Source organism: Saccoglossus kowalevskii, chromosome 2, assembly GCF_978046115.1.
Source record: "Saccoglossus kowalevskii chromosome 2, keSacKowa6.1, whole genome shotgun sequence".
Lineage (NCBI taxonomy): Eukaryota > Metazoa > Hemichordata > Enteropneusta > Harrimaniidae > Saccoglossus > Saccoglossus kowalevskii.
Window position 1 is genome coordinate 22,020,660 of NC_140642.1, and position 23,363 is coordinate 22,044,022.

At 39.0% G+C, this 23,363-nt stretch overlaps 26 non-coding genes across 26 annotated transcripts; all 26 read left to right on the plus strand.

The window, feature by feature from the left end:
- Positions 1-80: 80 nt before the first annotated feature.
- TRNAR-UCG (transfer RNA arginine (anticodon UCG)) lies at positions 81-153 on the plus strand. The gene has a single exon. It is a non-coding gene; the product is annotated as a tRNA-Arg (tRNA).
- Positions 154-648: 495 nt separating this feature from the next.
- On the plus strand, positions 649-721 carry TRNAR-UCG (transfer RNA arginine (anticodon UCG)). The gene has a single exon. It is a non-coding gene; the product is annotated as a tRNA-Arg (tRNA).
- A 1,060-nt stretch (positions 722-1,781) lies between these two features.
- Positions 1,782-1,854, plus strand: TRNAR-UCG (transfer RNA arginine (anticodon UCG)). The gene has a single exon. It is a non-coding gene; the product is annotated as a tRNA-Arg (tRNA).
- A 991-nt stretch (positions 1,855-2,845) lies between these two features.
- TRNAR-UCG (transfer RNA arginine (anticodon UCG)) lies at positions 2,846-2,917 on the plus strand. Its single transcript has one exon. It is a non-coding gene; the product is annotated as a tRNA-Arg (tRNA).
- A 495-nt stretch (positions 2,918-3,412) lies between these two features.
- On the plus strand, positions 3,413-3,485 carry TRNAR-UCG (transfer RNA arginine (anticodon UCG)). Its single transcript has one exon. It is a non-coding gene; the product is annotated as a tRNA-Arg (tRNA).
- Positions 3,486-4,475: 990 nt separating this feature from the next.
- TRNAR-UCG (transfer RNA arginine (anticodon UCG)) lies at positions 4,476-4,547 on the plus strand. The gene has a single exon. It is a non-coding gene; the product is annotated as a tRNA-Arg (tRNA).
- Positions 4,548-5,041: 494 nt separating this feature from the next.
- Positions 5,042-5,114, plus strand: TRNAR-UCG (transfer RNA arginine (anticodon UCG)). Its single transcript has one exon. It is a non-coding gene; the product is annotated as a tRNA-Arg (tRNA).
- A 991-nt stretch (positions 5,115-6,105) lies between these two features.
- On the plus strand, positions 6,106-6,178 carry TRNAR-UCG (transfer RNA arginine (anticodon UCG)). The gene has a single exon. It is a non-coding gene; the product is annotated as a tRNA-Arg (tRNA).
- Positions 6,179-6,670: 492 nt separating this feature from the next.
- TRNAR-UCG (transfer RNA arginine (anticodon UCG)) lies at positions 6,671-6,743 on the plus strand. The gene has a single exon. It is a non-coding gene; the product is annotated as a tRNA-Arg (tRNA).
- Positions 6,744-7,238: 495 nt separating this feature from the next.
- On the plus strand, positions 7,239-7,311 carry TRNAR-UCG (transfer RNA arginine (anticodon UCG)). The gene has a single exon. It is a non-coding gene; the product is annotated as a tRNA-Arg (tRNA).
- Positions 7,312-7,803: 492 nt separating this feature from the next.
- Positions 7,804-7,876, plus strand: TRNAR-UCG (transfer RNA arginine (anticodon UCG)). The gene has a single exon. It is a non-coding gene; the product is annotated as a tRNA-Arg (tRNA).
- Positions 7,877-8,877: 1,001 nt separating this feature from the next.
- On the plus strand, positions 8,878-8,949 carry TRNAR-UCG (transfer RNA arginine (anticodon UCG)). The gene has a single exon. It is a non-coding gene; the product is annotated as a tRNA-Arg (tRNA).
- Positions 8,950-9,453: 504 nt separating this feature from the next.
- On the plus strand, positions 9,454-9,526 carry TRNAR-UCG (transfer RNA arginine (anticodon UCG)). Its single transcript has one exon. It is a non-coding gene; the product is annotated as a tRNA-Arg (tRNA).
- A 1,070-nt stretch (positions 9,527-10,596) lies between these two features.
- TRNAR-UCG (transfer RNA arginine (anticodon UCG)) lies at positions 10,597-10,669 on the plus strand. The gene has a single exon. It is a non-coding gene; the product is annotated as a tRNA-Arg (tRNA).
- Positions 10,670-11,163: 494 nt separating this feature from the next.
- TRNAR-UCG (transfer RNA arginine (anticodon UCG)) lies at positions 11,164-11,236 on the plus strand. The gene has a single exon. It is a non-coding gene; the product is annotated as a tRNA-Arg (tRNA).
- Positions 11,237-11,728: 492 nt separating this feature from the next.
- Positions 11,729-11,801, plus strand: TRNAR-UCG (transfer RNA arginine (anticodon UCG)). Its single transcript has one exon. It is a non-coding gene; the product is annotated as a tRNA-Arg (tRNA).
- Positions 11,802-12,305: 504 nt separating this feature from the next.
- On the plus strand, positions 12,306-12,378 carry TRNAR-UCG (transfer RNA arginine (anticodon UCG)). The gene has a single exon. It is a non-coding gene; the product is annotated as a tRNA-Arg (tRNA).
- Positions 12,379-12,872: 494 nt separating this feature from the next.
- Positions 12,873-12,945, plus strand: TRNAR-UCG (transfer RNA arginine (anticodon UCG)). Its single transcript has one exon. It is a non-coding gene; the product is annotated as a tRNA-Arg (tRNA).
- A 492-nt stretch (positions 12,946-13,437) lies between these two features.
- On the plus strand, positions 13,438-13,510 carry TRNAR-UCG (transfer RNA arginine (anticodon UCG)). Its single transcript has one exon. It is a non-coding gene; the product is annotated as a tRNA-Arg (tRNA).
- A 504-nt stretch (positions 13,511-14,014) lies between these two features.
- On the plus strand, positions 14,015-14,087 carry TRNAR-UCG (transfer RNA arginine (anticodon UCG)). Its single transcript has one exon. It is a non-coding gene; the product is annotated as a tRNA-Arg (tRNA).
- Positions 14,088-14,579: 492 nt separating this feature from the next.
- Positions 14,580-14,652, plus strand: TRNAR-UCG (transfer RNA arginine (anticodon UCG)). The gene has a single exon. It is a non-coding gene; the product is annotated as a tRNA-Arg (tRNA).
- A 503-nt stretch (positions 14,653-15,155) lies between these two features.
- Positions 15,156-15,228, plus strand: TRNAR-UCG (transfer RNA arginine (anticodon UCG)). Its single transcript has one exon. It is a non-coding gene; the product is annotated as a tRNA-Arg (tRNA).
- Positions 15,229-15,723: 495 nt separating this feature from the next.
- TRNAR-UCG (transfer RNA arginine (anticodon UCG)) lies at positions 15,724-15,796 on the plus strand. Its single transcript has one exon. It is a non-coding gene; the product is annotated as a tRNA-Arg (tRNA).
- A 504-nt stretch (positions 15,797-16,300) lies between these two features.
- On the plus strand, positions 16,301-16,373 carry TRNAR-UCG (transfer RNA arginine (anticodon UCG)). Its single transcript has one exon. It is a non-coding gene; the product is annotated as a tRNA-Arg (tRNA).
- Positions 16,374-17,968: 1,595 nt separating this feature from the next.
- Positions 17,969-18,047, plus strand: TRNAR-UCG (transfer RNA arginine (anticodon UCG)). Its single transcript has one exon. It is a non-coding gene; the product is annotated as a tRNA-Arg (tRNA).
- A 2,716-nt stretch (positions 18,048-20,763) lies between these two features.
- TRNAR-UCG (transfer RNA arginine (anticodon UCG)) lies at positions 20,764-20,836 on the plus strand. The gene has a single exon. It is a non-coding gene; the product is annotated as a tRNA-Arg (tRNA).
- The last annotated feature ends 2,527 nt before the right edge of the window (positions 20,837-23,363 follow it).

The following is a 23,363-nucleotide window of genomic DNA, read 5'->3' on the forward strand; positions in this document are numbered from 1 at the left end:
AACCCAACGACTTATTCAATTATCCAGGTAAATAGGAATTCGTAAAAAAATTAGATGGCACAGGATGAAGATGTACTTAAGACTCCGTGGCCTAATGGATAAGGCGTCTGACTTCGAATCAGAAGATTGCGGGTTCGAGTCCCGTCGGGGTCGTATTGGCTGCTACGATTTAGTTTTCTGCAAGATTGCACAAGAACACCAGCTGCACTCAATAAAAAAAATACGTCGTGAATACTGTTAGCGGATAAGAATTTGCGAAATTAAAGAGATAACATTGATGTGCTGGATCAGATGAGTCAGTCAATTAGACAGGAATTTTAGGATCTAGACATATAAAACACCTTGTGGCACTATAAAAAAACGCAAAATACTATTACATAAAATACCAACGAATAAGGCATGTGACATCGAATCACATAATTGCGGTCCGAGTCACATTGTGGTCATATGGCGGTGCAATAATTGTGTGTTCTGCAAAATTGAACTGCTACACCTGTCACAGACAAACATGCAACTATTTCAAGAATAAATTTAGCAGGTGCAAATTCGCAAAGATGGGGATGTGCAGAACCCAACGACTTATTCAATTATCCAGGTAAATAGGAATTCGTAAAAAAATTAGATGGCACAGGATGAAGATGTACCTAAGACTCCGTGGCCTAATGGATAAGGCGTCTGACTTCGAATCAGAAGATTGCGGGTTCGAGTCCCGTCGGGGTCGTATTTGCTGCTACGATTTAGTTTTCTGCAAGATTGCACAAGAACACCAGCTGCACTCAATAAAAAAATACGTCGTAAATACTGTTAGCGGATAAGAATTTGCGAAATTAAAGAGATAACATTGATGTGCTGGATCAGATGAGTCAGTCAATTAGACAGGAATTTTAGGATCTAGACATAAAACACCTTGTGGCACTATAAAAAAACGCAAAACACTATTACATAAAATACCAATGAATAAGGCATGTGACATCGAATCACATAATTGCGGTCCGAGTCACATTGTGGTCGTATGGCGATGCAATAATTGTGTGTTCTGCAAAATTGAACTGCTACACCTGTCACAGCCAAACATGCAACTATTTCAAGAATAAAATTAGAAGGTGCAAATTCGCAAATATGGAGATGTGCAGAACCCAACGACTTATTCAATTATCCAGGTAAATAGGAATTGGTAGAAAAATTAGATGGCACAGGATGAAGATGTACTTAAGATTCCCTGGCCTAATGGATAAGGCGTCTGACTTCCAATCAGAAGATTGCTGGTTTGAGTCCCGTCGGGCTCGTATGGGCTGCTACGATTTAGTTTTCTGCAAGATTGCACAAGAACACCAGCTGCACTCAATAAAAAAAATACGTCGTGAATACTGTTAGCGGATAAGAATTTGCGAAATTAAAGAGATAACATTGATGTGCTGGATCAGATGAGTCAGTCAATTAGACAGGAATTTTAGGATCTAGACATATAAAACACCTTGTGGCACTATAAAAAAACGCAAAATACTATTACATAAAATACCAACGAATAAGGCATGTGACATCGAATCACATAATTGCGGTCCGAGTCACATTGTGGTCATATGGCGGTGCAATAATTGTGTGTTCTGCAAAATTGAACTGCTACACCTGTCACAGACAAACATGCAACTATTTCAAGAATAAATTTAGCAGGTGCAAATTCGCAAAGATGGGGATGTGCAGAACCCAACGACTTATTCAATTATCCAGGTAAATAGGAATTCGTAAAAAAATTAGATGGCACAGGATGAAGATGTACCTAAGACTCCGTGGCCTAATGGATAAGGCGTCTGACTTCGAATCAGAAGATTGCGGGTTCGAGTCCCGTCGGGGTCGTATTTGCTGCTACGATTTAGTTTTCTGCAAGATTGCACAAGAACACCAGCTGCACTCAATAAAAAAATACGTCGTAAATACTGTTAGCGGATAAGAATTTGCGAAATTAAAGAGATAACATTGATGTGCTGGATCAGATGAGTCAGTCAATTAGACAGGAATTTTAGGATCTAGACATAAAACACCTTGTGGCACTATAAAAAAACGCAAAACACTATTACATAAAATACCAATGAATAAGGCATGTGACATCGAATCACATAATTGCGGTCCGAGTCACATTGTGGTCGTATGGCGATGCAATAATTGTGTGTTCTGCAAAATTGAACTGCTACACCTGTCACAGCCAAACATGCAACTATTTCAAGAATAAAATTAGAAGGTGCAAATTCGCAAATATGGAGATGTGCAGAACCCAACGACTTATTCAATTATCCAGGTAAATAGGAATTGGTAGAAAAATTAGATGGCACAGGATGAAGATGTACTTAAGATTCCCTGGCCTAATGGATAAGGCGTCTGACTTCCAATCAGAAGATTGCTGGTTTGAGTCCCGTCGGGCTCGTATGGGCTGCTACGATTAGTTTTCTGCAAGATTGCACAAGAACACCAGCTGCACTCAATAAAAAAATACGTCGTGAATACTGTTCGCGGATAAGAATGTGCGAAATTAAAGAGATAACATTGATGTGCTGGATCAGATGAGTCAGTCAATTAGACAGGAATTTTAGGATCTAGATATATAAAACAGCTTGTGGCACTATAAAAAAAAAACGCAAAATACTATTACATAAAATACCAACGAATAAGGCATGTGACATCGAATCACATAATTGCGGTCCGAGTCACACTGTGGTCGTATGGCGATGCAATAATTGTGTGTTCTAATTCGCAAATATGGGGATGTGCCGAACCCAACGACTTATTCAATTATCCAGGTAAATAGGAATTGGTAAAAAAATTAGATGGCACAGGATGAAGATGTACTGAAGACTCCGTGGCCTAATGATAAGGCGTCTGACTTCGAATCAGAAGATTTCGGGTTCGAGTCCCGTCGGGGTCGTATTGGCTGCTACGATTTAGTTTTCTGCAAGATTGCACAAGAACACCAGCTGCACTCAATAAAAAAATACGTCGTGAATACTGTTAGCGGATAAGAATTTGCGAAATTAAAGAGATAACATTGATGTGCTGGATCAGATGAGTCAGTCAATTAGACAGGAATTTTAGGATCTAGACATATAAAACACCTTGTGGCACTATAAAAAAAACGCAAAATACTATTACATAAAATACCAACGAATAAGGCATGTGACATCGAATCACATAATTGCGGTCCGAGTCACATTGTGGTCGTATGGCGATGCAATAATTGTGTGTTCTGCAAAATTGAACTGCTACACCTGTCACAGCCAAACATGCAACTATTTCAAGAATAAATTTAGAAGGTGCAAATTCGCAAATATGGGGATGTACAGAACCCAACGACTTATTCAATTATCCAGGTAAATAGGAATTCGTAAAAAAATTAGATGGCACAGGATGAAGATGTACTTAAGACTCCGTGGCCTAATGGATAAGGCGTCTGACTTCGAATCAGAAGATTGCGGGTTCGAGTCCCGTCGGGGTCGTATTTGCTGCTACGATTTAGTTTTCTGCAAGATTGCACAAGAACACCAGCTGCACTCAATAAAAAAATACGTCGTAAATACTGTTAGCGGATAAGAATTTGCGAAATTAAAGAGATAACATTGATGTGCTGGATCAGATGAGTCAGTCAATTAGACAGGAATTTCAGGATCTAGACATAAAACACCTTGTGGCACTATAAAAAAACGCAAAACACTATTACATAAAATACCAATGAATAAGGCATGTGACATCGAATCACATAATTGCGGTCCGAGTCACATTGTGGTCGTATGGCGATGCAATAATTGTGTGTTCTGCAAAATTGAACTGCTACACCTGTCACAGCCAAACATGCAACTATTTCAAGAATAAATTTAGAAGGTGCAAATTCGCAAATATGGAGATGTGCAGAACCCAACGACTTATTCAATTATCCAGGTAAATAGGAATTGGTAGAAAAATTAGATGGCACAGGATAAAGATGTACTTAAGATTCCCTGGCCTAATGGATAAGGCGTCTGACTTCCAATCAGAAGATTGCTGTTTTGAGTCCCGTCGGGCTCGTATGGGCTGCTACGATTAGTTTTCTGCAAGATTGCACAAGAACACCAGCTGCACTCAATAAAAAAATACGTCGTGAATACTGTTCGCGGATAAGAATGTGCGAAATTAAAGAGATAACATTGATTGCTGGATCAGATGAGTCAGTCAATTAGACAGGAATTTTAGGATCTAGACATATAAAACACCTTGTGGCACTATAAAAAAAAAACGCAAAATACTATCACATAAAATACCAACGAATAAGGCATGTGACATCGAATCACATAATTGCGGTCCGAGTCACACTGTGGTCGTATGGCGATGCAATAATTGTGTGTTCTAATTCGCAAATATGGGGATGTGCCGAACCCAACGACTTATTCAATTATCCAGGTAAATAGGAATTGGTAAAAAAATTAGATGGCACAGGATGAAGATGTACTGAAGACTCCGTGGCCTAATGATAAGGCGTCTGACTTCGAATCAGAAGATTTCGGGTTCGAGTCCCGTCGGGGTCGTATTGGCTGCTACGATTTAGTTTTCTGCAAGATTGCACAAGAACACCAGCTGCACTCAATAAAAAAATACGTCGTGAATACTGTTAGCGGATAAGAATTTGCGAAATTAAAGAGATAACATTGATGTGCTGGATCAGATGAGTCAGTCAATTAGACAGGAATTTTAGGATCTAGACATATAAAACACCTTGTGGCACTATAAAAAAACGCAAAATACTATTACATAAAATACCAATGAATATGGAATGTGACATCGAATCACATAATTGCGGTCCGAGTCACATCGTGGTCGTATGGCGACGCAATAATTGTGTGTTCTGCAAAATTGAACTGCTACACCTGTCACAGCCAAACATGCAACTATTTCAAGAATAAATTTAGCAGGTGCAAATTCGCAAATATGGAGATGTACAGAACCCAACGACTTATTCAATTATCCAAGTAAATAGGAATTCGTAAAAAAATTAGATGGCACAGGATGAAGATGTACTTAAGACTCCGTGGCCTAATGGATAAGGCGTCTGACTTCGAATCAGAAGATTGCGGGTTCGAGTCCCGTCGGGGTTGTATGGGCTGCTACGATTTAGTTTTCTGCAAGATTGCACAAGAACACCAGCTGCACTCAATAAAAAAATACGTCGTGAATACTGTTAGCGGATAAGAATTTGCGAAATTAAAGAGATAACATTGATGTGCTGGATCAGATGACTCAGTCAATTAGACAGGAATTTTAGGATCCAGACATAAAACACCTTGTGGCACTATAAAAAAACGCAAAACACTATTACATAAAACACCAATGAATAAGGCATGTGACATCGAATCACATAATTGCGGTCCGAGTCACATTTTGGTCATATGGCGATGCAATAATTGTGTGTTCTGCAAAATTGAACTGCTACACCTGTCACAGCCAAACATGCAACTATTTCAAGAATAAATTTAGCAGGTGCAAATTCGCAAATATGGGGATGTGCAGAACCCAACGACTTATTCAATTATCCAGGTAAATAGGAATTCGTAAAAAAATTAGATGGCACAGGATGAAGATGTACTTAAGACTCCGTGGCTTAATGGATAAGGCGTCTGACTTCGAATCAGAAGATTGCTGGTTCGAGTCCCGTCGGGCTAGTATGGGCTGCTACGATTTAGTTTTCTGCAAGATTGCACAAGAACACCAGCTGCACTCAATAAAAAAATACGTCGTGAATACTGTTAGCGGAAAAGAATTTGCGAAATTAAAGAGATAACATTGATGTGCTGAGTCAGATGAGTCAGTCAATTAGACAGGAATTTTAGGATCTAGACATATAAAACGCCTTGTGGCACTATAAAAAAAAACGCAAAATACTATTACATAAAATACCAACGAATAAGGCATGTGACATCGAATCACATAATTGCGGTCCGAGTCACACTGTGGTCGTATGGCGATGCAATAATTGTGTGTTCTAATTCGCAAATATGGGGATGTGCCGAACCCAACGACTTATTCAATTATCCAGGTAAATAGGAATTCGTAAAAAAATTAGATGGCACAGGATGAAGATGTACTTAAGACTCCGTGGCCTAATGGATAAGGCGTCTTACTTCGAATCAGAAGATTGCGGGTTCGAGTCCCGTCGGGGTCGTATAGGCTGCTGCGATTTAGTTTTCTGCAAGATTGCACAAGAACACCAGCTGCACTCAATAAAAAAATACGTCGTGAATACTGTTAGCGGATAAGAATTTGCGAAATTAAAGAGATAACATTGATGTGCTGGATCAGATGACTCAGTCAATTAGACAGGAATTTTAAGATCTAGACATAAAACACCTTGGGGCACTATAAAAAAACGCAAAACACTATTACATAAAATACCAATGAATAAGGCATGTGACATCGAATCACATAATTGCGGTCCGAGTCACATCGTGGTCGTATGGCGACGCAATAATTGTGTGTTCGCAAAATTGAACTGCTACACCTGTCACAGCTAAACATGCAACTATTTCAAGAATAAATTCACCAGGTGCTAATTCGCAAATATGGGGATGTGCAGAACTCAACGACATATTCAATTATTCAGGTAAATAGGAATTCGTAAAAAAAATTAGATGGCACAGGATGAAAATGTACTTAAAACTCCGTGGCCTAATGGATAAGGCGTCTGACTTCGAATCAGAAGATTGCGGGTTCGAGTCCCGTCGGGGTCGTATTGGCTGCTACGATTTAGTTTTCTGCAAGATTGCACAAGAACACCAGCTGCACTCAATAAAAAAATACGTCGTGAATACTGTTAGCGGATAAGAATTTGCGAAATTAAAGAGATAACATTGATGTGCTGGATCAGATGAGTCAGTCAATTAGACAGGAATTTTAGGATCTAGACATATAAAACACCTTGTGGCACTATAAAAAAAACGCAAAATACTATTACATAAAATACCAATGAATATGGAATGTGACATCGAATCACATAATTGCGGTCCGAGTCACATCATGGTCGTATGGCGACGCAATAATTGTGTGTTCTGCAAAATTGAACTGCTACACCTGTCACAGCCAAATATGCAACTATTTCAAGAATAAATTTAGCAGGTGCAAATTCGCAAATATGGGGATGTACAGAACCCAACGACTTATTCAATTATCCAGGTAAATAGGAATTCGTAAAAAAATTAGATGGCACAGGATGAAGATGTACTTAAGACTCCGTGGCCTAATGGATAAGGCGTCTGATTTCGAATCAGAAGATTGCGGGTTCGAGTCCCGTCGGGGTCGTATGGGCTGCTACGATTTAGTTTTCTGCAAGATTGCACAAGAACACCAGCTGCACTCAATAAAAAAATACGTCGTGAATACTGTTAGCGGATAAGAATTTGCGAAATTAAAGAGATAACATTGATGTGCTGGATCAGATGACTCAGTCAATTAGACAGGAATTTTAGGATCTAGACATAAAACACCTTGTGGCACTATAAAAAAACGCAAAACACTATTACATAAAATACCAACGAATAAGGCATGTGACATCGAATCACATAATTGCGGTCCGAGTCACATTGTGGTCGTATGGCGATGCAATAATTGTGTGTTCTGCAAAATTGAACTGCTACACCTGTCACAGCCAAACATGCAACTATTTCAAGAATAAATTTACCAGGTACAAATTCGCAAATATGGGGATGTGCAGAACCCAACGACTTATTCAATTATCCAGGTAAATAGGAATTCGTAAAAAAATTAGATGGCACAGGATGAAGATGTACTTAAGACTCTGTGGCCTAATGGATAAGGCGTCTGACTTCGAATCAGAAGATTGCGGGTCCGAGTCCCGTCGGGGTCGTATGCGCTGCTACGATTTAGTTTTCTGCAAGATTGCACAAGAACACCAGCTGCACTCAATAAAAAAATACGTCGTGAATACTGTTAGCGGATAAGAATTTGCGAAATTAAAGAGATAACATTGATGTGCTGGATCAGATGAGTCAGTCAATTAGACAGGAATTTTAGGATCTAGACATATAAAACACCTTGTGGCACTATAAAAAAACGCAAAATACTATTACATAAAATACCAAGGAATAAGGCATGTGACATCGAATCACATAATTTTGGTCCGAGTCACATTGTGGTCATATGGCGATGCAATAATTATGTGTTCTGCAAAATTGAACTGCTACTACTGTCACAGCCAAACATGCAACTATTTCAAGATTAAATTTAGCAGGTGCAAATTCGCAAATTCGCAAATATGGGGATGTGCAGAACCCAACGACTTATTCAATTATCCAGGTAAACAGGAATTGGTAGAAAAATTAGATGGCACAGGATGAAGATGTACTTAAGATTCCCTGGCCCAATGGATAAGGCGTCTGACTTCCAATCAGAAGATTGCTGGTTTGAGTCCCGTCTGGGTCGTATGGGCTGCTACGATTAGTTTTCTGCAAGATTGCACAAGAACACCAGCTGCACTCAATAAAAAAATACGTCGTGAATACTGTTCGCGGATAAGAATGTGCGAAATTAAAGAGATAAAATTGATGTGCTGGATCAGATGAGTCAGTCAATTAGACAGGAATTTTAGGATCTAGACATATAAAACACCTTGTGGCACTATAAAAAAAAAACGCAAAATACTATTACATAAAATACCAACGAATAAGGCATGTGACATCGTATCACATAATTGCGGTCCGAGTCACACTGTGGTCGTATGGCGATGCAATAATTGTGTGTTCTAATTCGCAAATATGGGGATGTGCCGAACCCAACGACTTATTCAATTATCCAGGTAAATAGGAATTGGTAAAAAAATTAGATGGCACAGGATGAAGATGTACTGAAGACTCCGTGGCCTAATGATAAGGCGTCTGACTTCGAATCAGAAGATTTCGGGTTCGAGTCCCGTCGGGGTCGTATTGGCTGCTACGATTTAGTTTTCTGCAAAATTGCACAAGAACACCAGCTGCACTCAATAAAAAAATACGTCGTGAATACTGTTAGCGGATAAGAATTTGCGAAATTAAAGAGATAACATTGATGTGCTGGATCAGATGAGTCAGTCAATTAGACAGTAATTTTAGGATCTAGACATATAAAACACCTTGTGGCACTATAAAAAAAACGCAAAATACTATTACATAAAATACCAAGGAATAAGGCATGTGACATCGAATCACATAATTGCGGTCCGAGTCACATTGTGGTCATATGGCGATGCAATAATTGTGTGTGCTGCAAAATTGAACTGCTACACCTGTCACAGCCAAACATGCAACTATTTCAAGATTAAATTTAGCAGGTGCAAATTCGCAAATTCGAAAAATATGGGGATGTGCAGAACCCAACGACTTATTCAATTATCCAGGTAAATAGGAATTCGTAAAAAAATTAGATGGCACAGGATGAAGATGTACTTAAGACTCTGTGGCCTAATGGATAAGGCGTCTGACTTCGAATCAGAAGATTGCGGGTCCGAGTCCCGTCGGGGTCGTATGGGCTGCTACGATTTAGTTTTCTGCAAGATTGCACAAGAACACCAGCTGCACTCAATAAAATAATACGTCGTGAATACTGTTAGCGGATAAGAATTTGCGAAATTAAAGAGATAACATTGATGTGCTGGATCAGATGAGTCAGTCAATTAGACAGGAATTTTAGGATCTAGACATAAAACACCTTGTGGCACTATAAAAAAACGCAAAACACTATTACATAAAATACCAACGAATAAGGCATGTGACATCGAATCACATAATTGCGGTCCGAGTCACATTGTGGTCATATGGCGATGCAATAATTGTGTGTTCTGCAAAATTGAACTGCTACACCTGTCACAGCCAAACATGCAACTATTTCAAGAATAAATTTACCAGGTACAAATTCGCAAATATGGGGATGTGCAGAACCCAACGACTTATTCAATTATCCAGGTAAATAGGAATTCGTAAAAAAATTAGATGGCACAGGATGAAGATGTACTTAAAACTCCGTGGCCTAATGGATTAGGCGTCTGACTTCGAATCAGAAGATTGCGGGTTCGAGTCCCGTAGGGGTCGTATGGGCTGCTACGATTTAGTTTTCTGCAAGATTGCACAAGAACACCAGCTGCACTCAATAAAAAAATACGTCGTGAATACTGTTAGCGGATAAGAATTTGCGAAATTAAAGAGATAACATTGATGTGCTGGATCAGATGAGTCAGTCAATTAGACAGGAATTTTAGGATCTAGACATATAAAACGCCTTGTGGCACTATAAAAAAAAACGCAAAATACTATTACATAAAATACCAAGGAATAAGGCATGTGACATCGAATCACATAATTGCGGTCCGAGTCACATTGTGGTCATATGGCGATGCAATAATTGTGTGTGCTGCAAAATTGAACTGCTACACCTGTCACAGCCAAACATGCAACTATTTCAAGATTAAATTTAGCAGGTGCAAATTCGCAAATTCGAAAAATATGGGGATGTGCAGAACCCAACGACTTATTCAATTATCCAGGTAAATAGGAATTCGTAAAAAAATTAGATGGCACAGGATGAAGATGTACTTAAGACTCCGTGGTCTAATGGATAAGGCGTCTGACTTCGAATCAGAAGATTGCGGGTCCGAGTCCCGTCGGGGTCGTATTGGCTGCTACGATTTAGTTTTCTGCAAGATTGCACAAGAACACCAGCTGCACTCAATAAAAAAATACGTCGTGAATACTGTTAGCAGATAAGAATTTGCGAAATTAAAGAGATAACATTGATGTGCTGGATCAGATGAGTCAGTCAATTAGACAGGAATTTTAGGATCTAGACATATAAAACACCTTGTGGCACTATAAAAAAACGCAAAATACTATTACATAAAATACCAATGAATATGGAATGTGACATCGAATCACATAATTGCGGTCCGAGTCACATCGTGGTCGTATGGCGACGCAATAATTGTGTGTTCTGCAAAATTGAACTGCTACACCTGTCACAGCCAAACATGCAACTATTACAAGAATAAATTTAGCAGGTGCAAATTCGCAAATATGGGGATGTACAGAACCAAACGACTTATTCAATTATTCAGGTAAATAGGAATTCGTAAAAAAATTAGATGGCACAGGATGAAGATGTACTTAAGACTCCGTGCCCTAATGGATAAGGCGTCTGACTTCGAATCAGAAGATTGCGGGTCCGAGTCCCGTCGGGGTCGTATGGGCTGCTACGATTTAGTTTTCTGCAAGATTGCACAAGAACACCAGCTGCACTCAATAAAAAAATACGTCGTGAATACTGTTAGCGGATAAGAATTTGCGAAATTAAAGAGATAACATTGATGTGCTGGATCAGATGAGTCAGTCAATTAGACAGGAATTTTAGGATCTAGACATAAAACACCTTGTGGCACTATAAAAAAACGCAAAACACTATTACATAAAATACCAACGAATAAGGCATGTGACATCGAATCACATAATTGCGGTCCGAGTCACATTGTGGTCATATGGCGATGCAATAATTGTGTGTTCTGCAAAATTGAACTGCTACACCTGTCACAGCCAAACATGCAACTATTTCAAGAATAAATTTACCAGGTACAAATTCGCAAATATGGGGATGTGCAGAACCCAACGACTTATTCAATTATCCAGGTAAATAGGAATTCGTAAAAAAATTAGATGGCACAGGATGAAGATGTACTTAAAACTCCGTGGCCTAATGGATAAGGCGTCTGACTTCGAATCAGAAGATTGCGGGTTCGAGTCCCGTAGGGGTCGTATGGGCTGCTACGATTTAGTTTTCTGCAAGATTGCACAAGAACACCAGCTGCACTCAATAAAAAAATACGTCGTGAATACTGTTAGCGGATAAGAATTTGCGAAATTAAAGAGATAACATTGATGTGCTGGATCAGATGAGTCAGTCAATTAGACAGGAATTTTAGGATCTAGACATATAAAACGCCTTGTGGCACTATAAAAAAAAACGCAAAATACTATTACATAAAATACCAACGAATAAGGCATGTGACATCGAATCACATAATTGCGGTCCGAGTCACACTGTGGTCGTATGGCGATGCAATAATTGTGTGTTCTGCAAAATTGAACTGCTACACCTGTCACAGCCAAACATGCAACTATTTCAAGATTAAATTTAGCAGGTGCAAATTCGCAAATTCGGAAATATGGGGATGTGCAGAACCCAACGACTTATTCAATTATCCAGGTAAATAGGAATTCGTAAAAAAATTAGATGGCACAGGATGAAGATGTACTTAAGACTCCGTGGCCTAATGGATAAGGCGTCTGACTTCGAATCAGAAGATTGCGGGTTCGAGTCCCGTCGGGGTCGTATGGGCTGCTACGATTTAGTTTTCTGCAAGATTGCACAAGAACACCAGCTGCACTCAATAAAAAAATACGTCGTGAATACTGTTAGCGGATAAGAATTTGCGAAATTAAAGAGATAACATTGATGTGCTGGATCAGATGAGTCAGTCAATTAGACAGGAATTTTAGGATCTAGACATATAAAACACCTTGTGGCACTATAAAAAAACGCAAAATACTATTACATAAAATACCAATGAATATGGAATGTGACATCGAATCACATAATTGCGGTCCGAGTCACATCGTGGTCGTATGGCGACGCAATAATTGTGTGTTCTGCAAAATTGAACTGCTACACCTGTCACAGCCAAACATGCAACTATTACAAGAATAAATTTAGCAGGTGCAAATTCGCAAATATGGGGATGTACAGAACCAAACGACTTATTCAATTATTCAGGTAAATAGGAATTCGTAAAAAAATTAGATGGCACAGGATGAAGATGTACTTAAGACTCCGTGCCCTAATGGATAAGGCGTCTGACTTCGAATCAGAAGATTGCGGGTTCGAGTCCCGTCGGGGTCGAATGGGCTGCTACGATTTAGTTTTCTGCAAGATTGCACAAGAACACCAGCTGCACTCAATAAAAAAATACGTCGTGAATACTGTTAGCGGATAAGAATTTGCGAAATTAAAGAGATAACATTGATGTGCTGGATCAGATGACTCAGTCAATTAGACAGGAATTTTAGGATCTAGACATAAAACACCTTGTGGCACTATAAAAAAACGCAAAACACTATTACATAAAATACCAACGAATAAGGCATGTGACATCGAATCACATAATTGCGGTCCGAGTCACATTGTGGTCGTATGGCGATGCAATAATTGTGTGTTCTGCAAAATTGAACTGCTACACCTGTCACAGCCAAACATGCAACTATTTCAAGAATAAATTTACCAGGTACAAATTCGCAAATATGGGGATGTGCAGAACCCAACGACTTATTCAATTATCCAGGTAAATAGGAATTCGTAAAAAAATTAGATGGCACAGGTAGAAGATGTACTTAAGACTCTGTGGCCTAATGGATAAGGCGTCTGACTTCGAATCAGAAGATTGCGGGTCCGAGTCCCGTCGGGGTCGGATGGGCTGCTACGATTTAGTTTTCTGCAAGATTGCACAAGAACACCAGCTGCACTCAATAAAAAAATACGTCGTGAATACTGTTAGCGGATAAGAATTTGCGAAATTAAAGAGATAACATTGATGTGCTGGATCAGATGAGTCAGTCAATTAGACAGGAATTTTAGGATCTAGACATATAAAACACCTTGTGGCACTATAAAAAAAAACGCAAAATACTATTACATAAAATACCAAGGAATAAGGCATGTGACATCGAATCACATAATTTTGGTCCGAGTCACATTGTGGTCATATGGCGATGCAATAATTGTGTGTTCTGCAAAATTGAACTGCTACACCTGTCACAGCCAAACATGCAACTATTTCAAGATTAAATTTAGCAGGTGCAAATTCGCAAATTCGCAAATATGGGGATGTGCAGAACCCAACGACTTATTCAATTATCCAGGTAAATAGGAATTCGTAAAAAAATTAGATGGCACAGGATGAAGATGTACTTAAAACTCCGTGGCCTAATGGATAAGGCGTCTGACTTCGAATCAGAAGATTGCGGGTCCGAGTCCCGTCGGGGTCGTATTGGCTGCTACGATTTAGTTTTCTGCAAGATTGCACAAGAACACCAGCTGCACTCAATAACAAAATACATCGTGAATACTGTTAGCGGATAAGAATTTGCGAAATTAAAGAGATAACATTGTTGTGCTGGATCAGATGACTTAGTCAATTAGACAGGAATTTTAGGATCTAGACATAAAACACCTTGTGGCACTATAAAAAAACGAAAAACACTATTACATAAAATACCAACGAATAAGGCATGTGACATCGAATCACATAATTGCGGTCTGAGTCACATTGTGGTCATATGGCGATGCAATAATTGTGTGTTCTGCAAAATTGAACTGCTACACCTGTCACAGCCAAACATGCAACTATTTCAAGAATAAATTTACCAGGTACAAATTCGCAAATATGGGGATGTGCAGAACCCAACGACTTATTCAATTATCCAGGTAAATAGGAATTCGTAAAAAAATTAGATGGCACAGGATGAAGATGTACTTAAGACTCCGTGGCCTAATGGATAAGGCGTCTGACTTCGAATCAGAAGATTGCGGGTCCGAGTCCCGTCGGGGTCGTATGGGCTGCTATGATTTAGTTTTCTGCAAGATTGCACAAGAACACCAGCTGCACTCAATAAAAAAATACGTCATGAATACTGTTAGCGGATAAGAATTTGCGAAATTAAAGAGATAACATTGATGTGCTGGATCAGATGAGTCAGTCAATTAGACAGGAATTTTAGGATCTAGACTTATAAAACACCTTGTGGCACTATAAAAAAAACGCAAAATACTATTACATAAAATACCAAGGAATAAGGCATGTGACATCGAATCACATAATTTTGGTCCGAGTCACATTGTGGTCATATGGCGATGCAATAATTGTGTGTTCTGCAAAATTGAACTGCTACGCCTGTCACAGCCAAACATGCAACTATTTCAAGAATAAATTTAGCAGGTGCTAATTCGCAAATTCGCAAATATGGGGATGTGCAGAACACAACGACTTATTCAATTATCCAGGTAAATAGGAATTCGTAAAAAAATTAGATGGCACAGGATGAAGATGTACTTAAGACTCCGTGGCCTAATGGATAAGGCGTCTGACTTCGAATCAGAAGATTGCGGGTCCGAGTCCCGTTGGGGACGTATGGGCTGCTACGATTTAGTTTTCTGCAAGATTGCACAAGAACACCAGCTGCACTCAATAAAACAATACGTCGTGAATACTGTTAGCGGATAAGAATTTGCGAAAATAAAGAGATAACATTGATGTGCTGGATCAGATGAGTCAGTCAATTAGACAGGAATTTTGGGATCTAGACATATAAAACACCTTGTGGCACTATAAAAAAAACGCAAAACACTATTACATAAAATACCAACGAATAAGGCATGTGACATCGAATCACATAATTGCGGTCCGAGTCACATTGTGGTCATATGGCGATGCAATAATTGTGTGTTCTGCAAAATTGAACTGCTACACCTGTCACAGCCAAACATGCAACTATTTCAAGAATAAATTTACCAGGTACAAATTCGCAAATATGGGGATGTGCAGAACCCAACGACTTATTCAATTATCCAGGTAAATAGGAATTCGTAAAAAAATTAGATGGCACAGGATGAAGATGTACTTAAGACTCTGTGGCCTAATGGATAAGGCGTCTGACTTCGAATCAGAAGATTGCGGGTCCGAGTCCCGTCGGGGTCGTATGGGCTGCTACGATTTAGTTTTCTGCAAGATTGCACAAGAACACCAGCTGCACTCAATAAAAAAATACGTCGTGAATACTGTTAGCGGATAAGAATTTGCGAAATTAAAGAGATAACATTGATGAGCTGGATCAGATGAGTCAGTCAATTAGACAGGAATTTTAGGATCTAGACATATAAAACACCTTGTGGCACTATAAAAAAAAACGCAAAATACTATTACATAAAATACCAAGGAATAAGGCATGTGACATCGAATCACATAATTTTGGTCCGAGTCACATTGTGGTCATATGGCGATGCAATAATTGTGTGTTCTGCAAAATTGAACTGCTACGCCTGTCACAGCCAAACATGCAACTATTTCAAGAATAAATTTAGCAGGTGCAAATTCGCAAATTCGCAAATATGGGGATGTGCAGAACCCAACGACTTATTCAATTATCCAGGTAAATAGGAATTCGTAAAAAAAGTAGATGGCACAGGATGAAGATGTACTTAAGACTCCGTGGCCTAATGGATAAGGCGTCTGACTTCGAATCAGAAGATTGCGGGTCCGAGTCCCGTTGGGGTCGTATGGGCTGCTACGATTTAGTTTTCTGCAAGATTGCACAAGAACACCAGCTGCACACAATAAAACAATACGTCGTGAATACTGTTAGCGGATAAGAATTTGCGAAATTAAAGAGATAACATTGATGTGCTGGATCAGATGAGTCAGTCAATTAGACAGGAATTTTGGGATCTAGACATATAAAACACCTTGTGGCACTATAAATAAAACGCAAAATACTATTACATAAAATACCAACGAATAAGGCATGTGACATCGAATCACATAATTTTGGTCCGAGTCACATTGTGGTCATATGGCGATGCAATAATTGTGTGTTCTGCAAAATTGAACTGCTACACCTGTCACAGGCAAACACGCAACTATTTCAAGAATAAATTTAGCAGGTGCAAATTCGCAAATATGGGGATGTGCAGAACCCAACGACTTATTCAATTATCCAGGTAAATAGGAATTCATAAAAAAATTAGATGGCACAGGATGAAGATGTACTTAAGACTCCGTGGCCTAATGGATAAGGCGTCTGACTTCGAATCAGAAGATTGCGGGGTCGTATGGGCTGCTACGATTTAGTTTTCTGCAAGATTGCACAAGAACACCAGCTGCACTCAATAAAAAAATACGTCGTGAATACTGTTAGCGGATAAGAATTTGCGAAATTAAAGAGATAACATTGATGTGCTGGATCAGATGACTCAGTCAATTAGACAGGAATTTTAGGATCTAGACATATAAAACACCTTGTGGCACTATAAAAAAAATGCAAAATACTATTACATAAAATACCAACGAATAAGGCATGTGACATCGAATCACATAATAGCGGTCCGAGTCACATTGTGGTCATATGGCGATGCAATAATTGTGTGTTCTGCAAAATTGAACTGCTACACCTGTCACAGCCAAACATGCAACTATTTCAAGAATAAATTTAGCAGGTGCAAATTCGCAACTATGGGGATGTGCAGAACCCAACGACTTATTCAATTATCCAGGTAAATAGGAATTCGTAAAAAAATTAGATGGCACAGGATGAAGATGTACTTAAGACTCCGTGGCCTAATGGATAAGGCGTCTGACTTCGAATCAGAAGATTGCGGGGTAGTATGGGCTGCTACGATTTAGTTTTCTGCAAGATTGCACAAGAACACCAGCTGCACTCAATAAAAAATACGTCGTGAATACTGTTAGCGGAAAAGAATTTGCGAAATTAAAGAGATAACATTGATGTGCTGGATCAGATGACTCAGTCAATTAGACAGGAATTTGAGGATCTAGACATAAAACACCTTGTGGCACTATAAAAAAACGCAAAACACTATTACATAAAATACCAATGAATAAGACATGTGACATCGAATCACATAATTGCGGTCCGAGTCACATCGTGGTCGTATGGCGACGCAATAATTGTGTGTTCTGCAAAATTGAACTGCTACACCTGTCACAGCCAAACATGCAACTATTTCAAGAATAAATTCACCAGGTGTTAATTCGCAAATATGGGGATGTGCAGAACTCAAAGACATATTCAATTATCCAGGTAAATAGGAATTCGTAAAAAAATTAGATGGCACAGTATGAAGACGTACTTAAGACTCCGTGGCCTAATGGATAAGGCGTCTCACTCTGACTTCGAATCAGAAGATTGCGGGTTCGAGTCCCGTCGGGGTCGTATTGGTTGGTACGATTTAGTTTTCTGCAAGATTGCACAAGAACACCAGCTGCACTCAATAAAAAAATACATGGTGAATACTATTAGCGGATAAGAATTTGCGAAATTAAAGAGATAACATTGATGTGCTGGATCAGATGAGTCAGTCAATTAGACAGGAATTTTAGGATCCAGACATATAAAACACCTTGTGGCACTATAAAAAAAACGCAAAATACTATTACAACATAAAATACCAACGAATAAGGAATGTGACATCGAATCACATAATTGCGGTCCGAGTGACATTGTGGTCATATGGCGGTGCAATAATTGTGTGTTCTGCAAAATTGAACTGCTACACCTGTCACAGCCAAACATGCAACTATTTCAAGAATAAATTTACCAGGTGCTAATTCGCAAATATGGGGATGTGCAGAACCCAACGACTTATTCAACTATCCAGGTAAATAGGAATTCGTAAAAAAATTAGATGGCACAGGATGAAGATGTACTTAAGACTCCGTGGCCTAATGGATAAGGCGTCTGACTTCGAATCAGAAGATTGCGGGGTCGGGGTCGTATGGGCTGCTACGATTTAGTTTTCTGCAAGATTGCACAAGAACACCAGCTGCACTCAATAAAAAAATACGTCGTGAATACTGTTAGCGGATAAGAATTTGCGAAATTAAGAGATAACATTGATGTGCTGGATCAGATGACTCAGTCAATTAGACAGGAATTTGAGGATCTAGACATAAAACACCTTGTGGCACTATAAAAAAAACGCAAAATACTATTACATAAAATACCAACGAATAAGGCATTTGACATCGAATCACATATTGCGGTCCGAGTCACATTGTGTTCGTATGGCGATGCAATAATTGTGTGTTCTGCAAAATTGAACTGCTACACCTGTCACAGCCAAACATGCAACTATTTCAAGAATAAATTTACCAGGTGCTAATTCGCAAATATTGGGATGTACAGAACCCAACGACTTATTCAATTATCCAGGTAAATAGGAATTCGTAAAAAAATTAGATGGCACAGGATGAAGATGTACTTAAGACTCCGTGGCCTAATGGATAAGGCGTCTGACTTCGAATCAGAAAATTGCGGGGTCGTATGGGCTGCTACGATTTAGTTTTCTGCAAGATTGCACAAGAACACCAGCTGCACTCAATAAAAAAATACGTCGTGAATATTGTTAGCCGATAAGAATTTGCGAAATTAAAGAGATAACATTGATGTGCTGGATCAGATGAGTCAGTCAATTAGACAGGAATTTTAGGATCTAGACATATAAAACACCTTGTGGCACTATAAAAAAACGCAAAATACTATTACATAAAATACCAACGAATAAGGCATGTGACATCGAATCACATAATAGCGGTCCGAGTCACATTGTGGTCATATGGCGATGCAATAATTGTGTGTTCTGCAAAATTGAACTGCTACACCTGTCACAGCCAAACATGCAACTATTTCAAGAATAAATTTACCAGGTGCTAATTCGCAAATATGGGGATGTGCAGAACCCAACGACTTATTCAACTATCCAGGTAAATAGGAATTCGTAAAAAAATTAGATGGCACAGGATGAAGATGTACTTAAGACTCCGTGGCCTAATGGATAAGGCGTCTGACTTCGAATCAGAAGATTGCGGGGTCGGGGTCGTATGGGCTGCTACGATTTAGTTTTCTGCAAGATTGCACAAGAACACCAGCTGCACTCAATAAAAAAATACGTCGTGAATACTGTTAGCGGATAAGAATTTGCGAAATTAAAGAGATAACATTGATGTGCTGGATCAGATGACTCAGTCAATTAGACAGGAATTTGAGGATCTAGACATAAAACACCTTGTGGCACTATAAAAAAAAACGCAAAATACTATTACATAAAATACCAACGAATAAGGCATGTGACATCGAATCACATAATTGCGGTCCGAGTCACATTGTGTTCGTATGGCGATGCAATAATTGTGTGTTCTGCAAAATTGAACTGCTACACCTGTCACAGCCAAACATGCAACTATTTCAAGAATAAATTTAGCAGGTGCAAATTCGCAAATTCGCAAATATGGGGATGTGCAGAACCCAACGACTTATTCAATTATCCAGGTCAATAGGAATTCGTAAAAAAATTAGATGGCACAGGATGAAGATGTACTTAAGACTCCGTGGCCTAATGGATAAGGCGTCTGACTTCGAATCAGATGATTGCGGGGTCGTATGGGCTGCTACGATTAAGTTTTCTGCAAGATTGCACAAGAACACCAGCTGCACTCAATAAAAAAATACGTCGTGAATACTGTTAGCGGATAAGAATTTGCGAAATTAAAGAGATAACATTGATGTGCTGGATCAGATGACTCAGTCAATTAGACAGGAATTTTAGGATCTAGACATAAAACACCTTGTGGCACTATAAAAAAAACGCAAAACACTATTACATAAAATACCAATGAATAAGGCATGTGACATCGAATCACTTAATTGCGGTCCGAGTCACATCGTGGTCGTATGGCGACGCAATAATTGTGTGTTCTGCAAAATTGAACTGCTACACCGTCACAGCCAAACATGCAACTATTTCAAGAATAAATTCACCAGGTGCTAATTCGCAAATATGGGGATGTGCAGAACCCAACGACTTATTCAATTATCCAGGTAAATAGGAATTCGTAAAAAATTAGATGGCACAGGATGAAGATGTACTTAAGACTCCGTGGCCTAATGGATAAGGCGTCTGACTTCGAATCAGAAGATTGCGGGTTCGAGTCCCGTCGGGGTCGTATTGGCTGCTACGATTTAGTTTTCTGCAAGATTGCACAAGAACACCAGCAGCACTCAATAAAAAATACATGGTGAATACTATTAGCGGATAAGAATTTGCGAAATTAAAGAGATAACATTGATGTGCTGGATCAGATGAGTCAGTCAATTAGACAGGAATTTTAGGATCTAGACATATAAAACACCTTGTGGCACTATAAAAAAAACGCAAAATACTATTACAACATAAAATACCAACGAATAAGGCATGTGACATCGAATCACATAATTGCGGTCCGAGTGACATTGTGGTCATATGGCGATGCAATAATTGTGTGTTCTGCAAAATTGAACTGCTACACTTGTCACAGCCAAACATGCAACTATTTCAAGAATAAATTTACCAGGTGCTAATTCGCAAATATGGGGAAGTACAGAACCCAACGACTTATTCAATTATCTAGGTAAATAGGAATTCGTAAAAAAATTAGATGGCACAGGATGAAGATGTACTTAAGACTCCGTGGCCTAATGGATAAGGCGTCTGACTTCGAATCAGAAGATTGCGGGGTCGTATGGGCTGCTACGATTTAGTTTTCTGCAAGATTGCACAAGAACACCAGCTGCACTCAATAAAAAAATACGTCGTGAATACTGTTAGCGGATAAGAATTTGCGAAATTAAAGAGATAACATTGATGTGCTGGATCAGATGACTCAGTCAATTAGACAGGAATTTTAGGATCTAGACATATAAAACACCTTGTGGCACTATAAAAAAAATGCAAAATACTATTACATAAAATACCAACGAATAAGGCATGTGACATCGAATCACATAATAGCGGTCCGAGTCACATTGTGGTCATATGGCGATGCAATAATTGTGTGTTCTGCAAAATTGAACTGCTACACCTGTCACAGCCAAACATGCAACTATTTCAAGAATAAATTTAGCAGGTGCAAATTCGCAAATTCGCAACTATGGGGATGTGCAGAACCCAACGACTTATTCAATTATCCAGGTAAATAGGAATTCGTAAAAAAATTAGATGGCACAGGATGAAGATGTACTTAAGACTCCGTGGCCTAATGGATAAGGCGTCTGACTTCGAATCAGAAGATTGCGGGGTCGTATGGGCTGCTACGATTTAGTTTTCTGCAAGATTGCACAAGAACACCAGCTGCACTCAATAAAAAAATACGTCGTGAATACTGTTAGCGGATAAGAATTTGCGAAATTAAAGAGATAACATTGATGTGCTGGATCAGATGACTCAGTCAATTAGACAGGAATTTGAGGATCTAGACATATAAAACACCTTGTGGCACTATAAAAAAAATGCAAAATACTATTACATAAAATACCAACGAATAAGGCATGTGACATCGAATCACATAATAGCGGTCCGAGTCACATTGTGGTCATATGGCGATGCAATAATTGTGTGTTCTGCAAAATTGAACTGCTACACCTGTCACAGCCAAACATGCAACTATTTCAAGAATAAATTTACCAGGTGCTAATTCGCAAATATGGGGATGTGCAGAACCCAACGACTTATTCAACTATCCAGGTAAATAGGAATTCGTAAAAAAATTAGATGGCACAGGATGAAGATGTACTTAAGACTCCGTGGCCTAATGGATAAGGCGTCTGACTTCGAATCAGAAGATTGCGGGGTCGGGGTCGTATGGGCTGCTACGATTTAGTTTTCTGCAAGATTGCACAAGAACACCAGCTGCACTCAATAAAAAAATACGTCGTGAATACTGTTAGCGGATAAGAATTTGCGAAATTAAGAGATAACATTGATGTGCTGGATCAGATGACTCAGTCAATTAGACAGGAATTTGAGGATCTAGACATAAAACACCTTGTGGCACTATAAAAAAAACGCAAAATACTATTACATAAAATACCAACGAATAAGGCATTTGACATCGAATCACATAATTGCGGTCCGAGTCACATTGTGTTCGTATGGCGATGCAATAATTGTGTGTTCTGCAAAATTGAACTGCTACACCTGTCACAGCCAAACATGCAACTATTTCAAGAATAAATTTACCAGGTGCTAATTCGCAAATATTGGGATGTACAGAACCCAACGACTTATTCAATTATCCAGGTAAATAGGAATTCGTAAAAAAATTAGATGGCACAGGATGAAGATGTACTTAAGACTCCGTGGCCTAATGGATAAGGCGTCTGACTTCGAATCAGAAGATTGCGGGGTCGTATGGGCTGCTACGATTTAGTTTTCTGCAAGATTGCACAAGAACACCAGCTGCACTCAATAAAAAAATACGTCGTGAATATTGTTAGCCGATAAGAATTTGCGAAATTAAAGAGATAACATTGATGTGCTGGATCAGATGAGTCAGTCAATTAGACAGGAATTTTAGGATCTAGACATATAAAACACCTTGTGGCACTATAAAAAAACGCAAAATACTATTACATAAAATACCAACGAATAAGGCATGTGACATCGAATCACATAATAGCGGTCCGAGTCACATTGTGGTCATATGGCGATGCAAT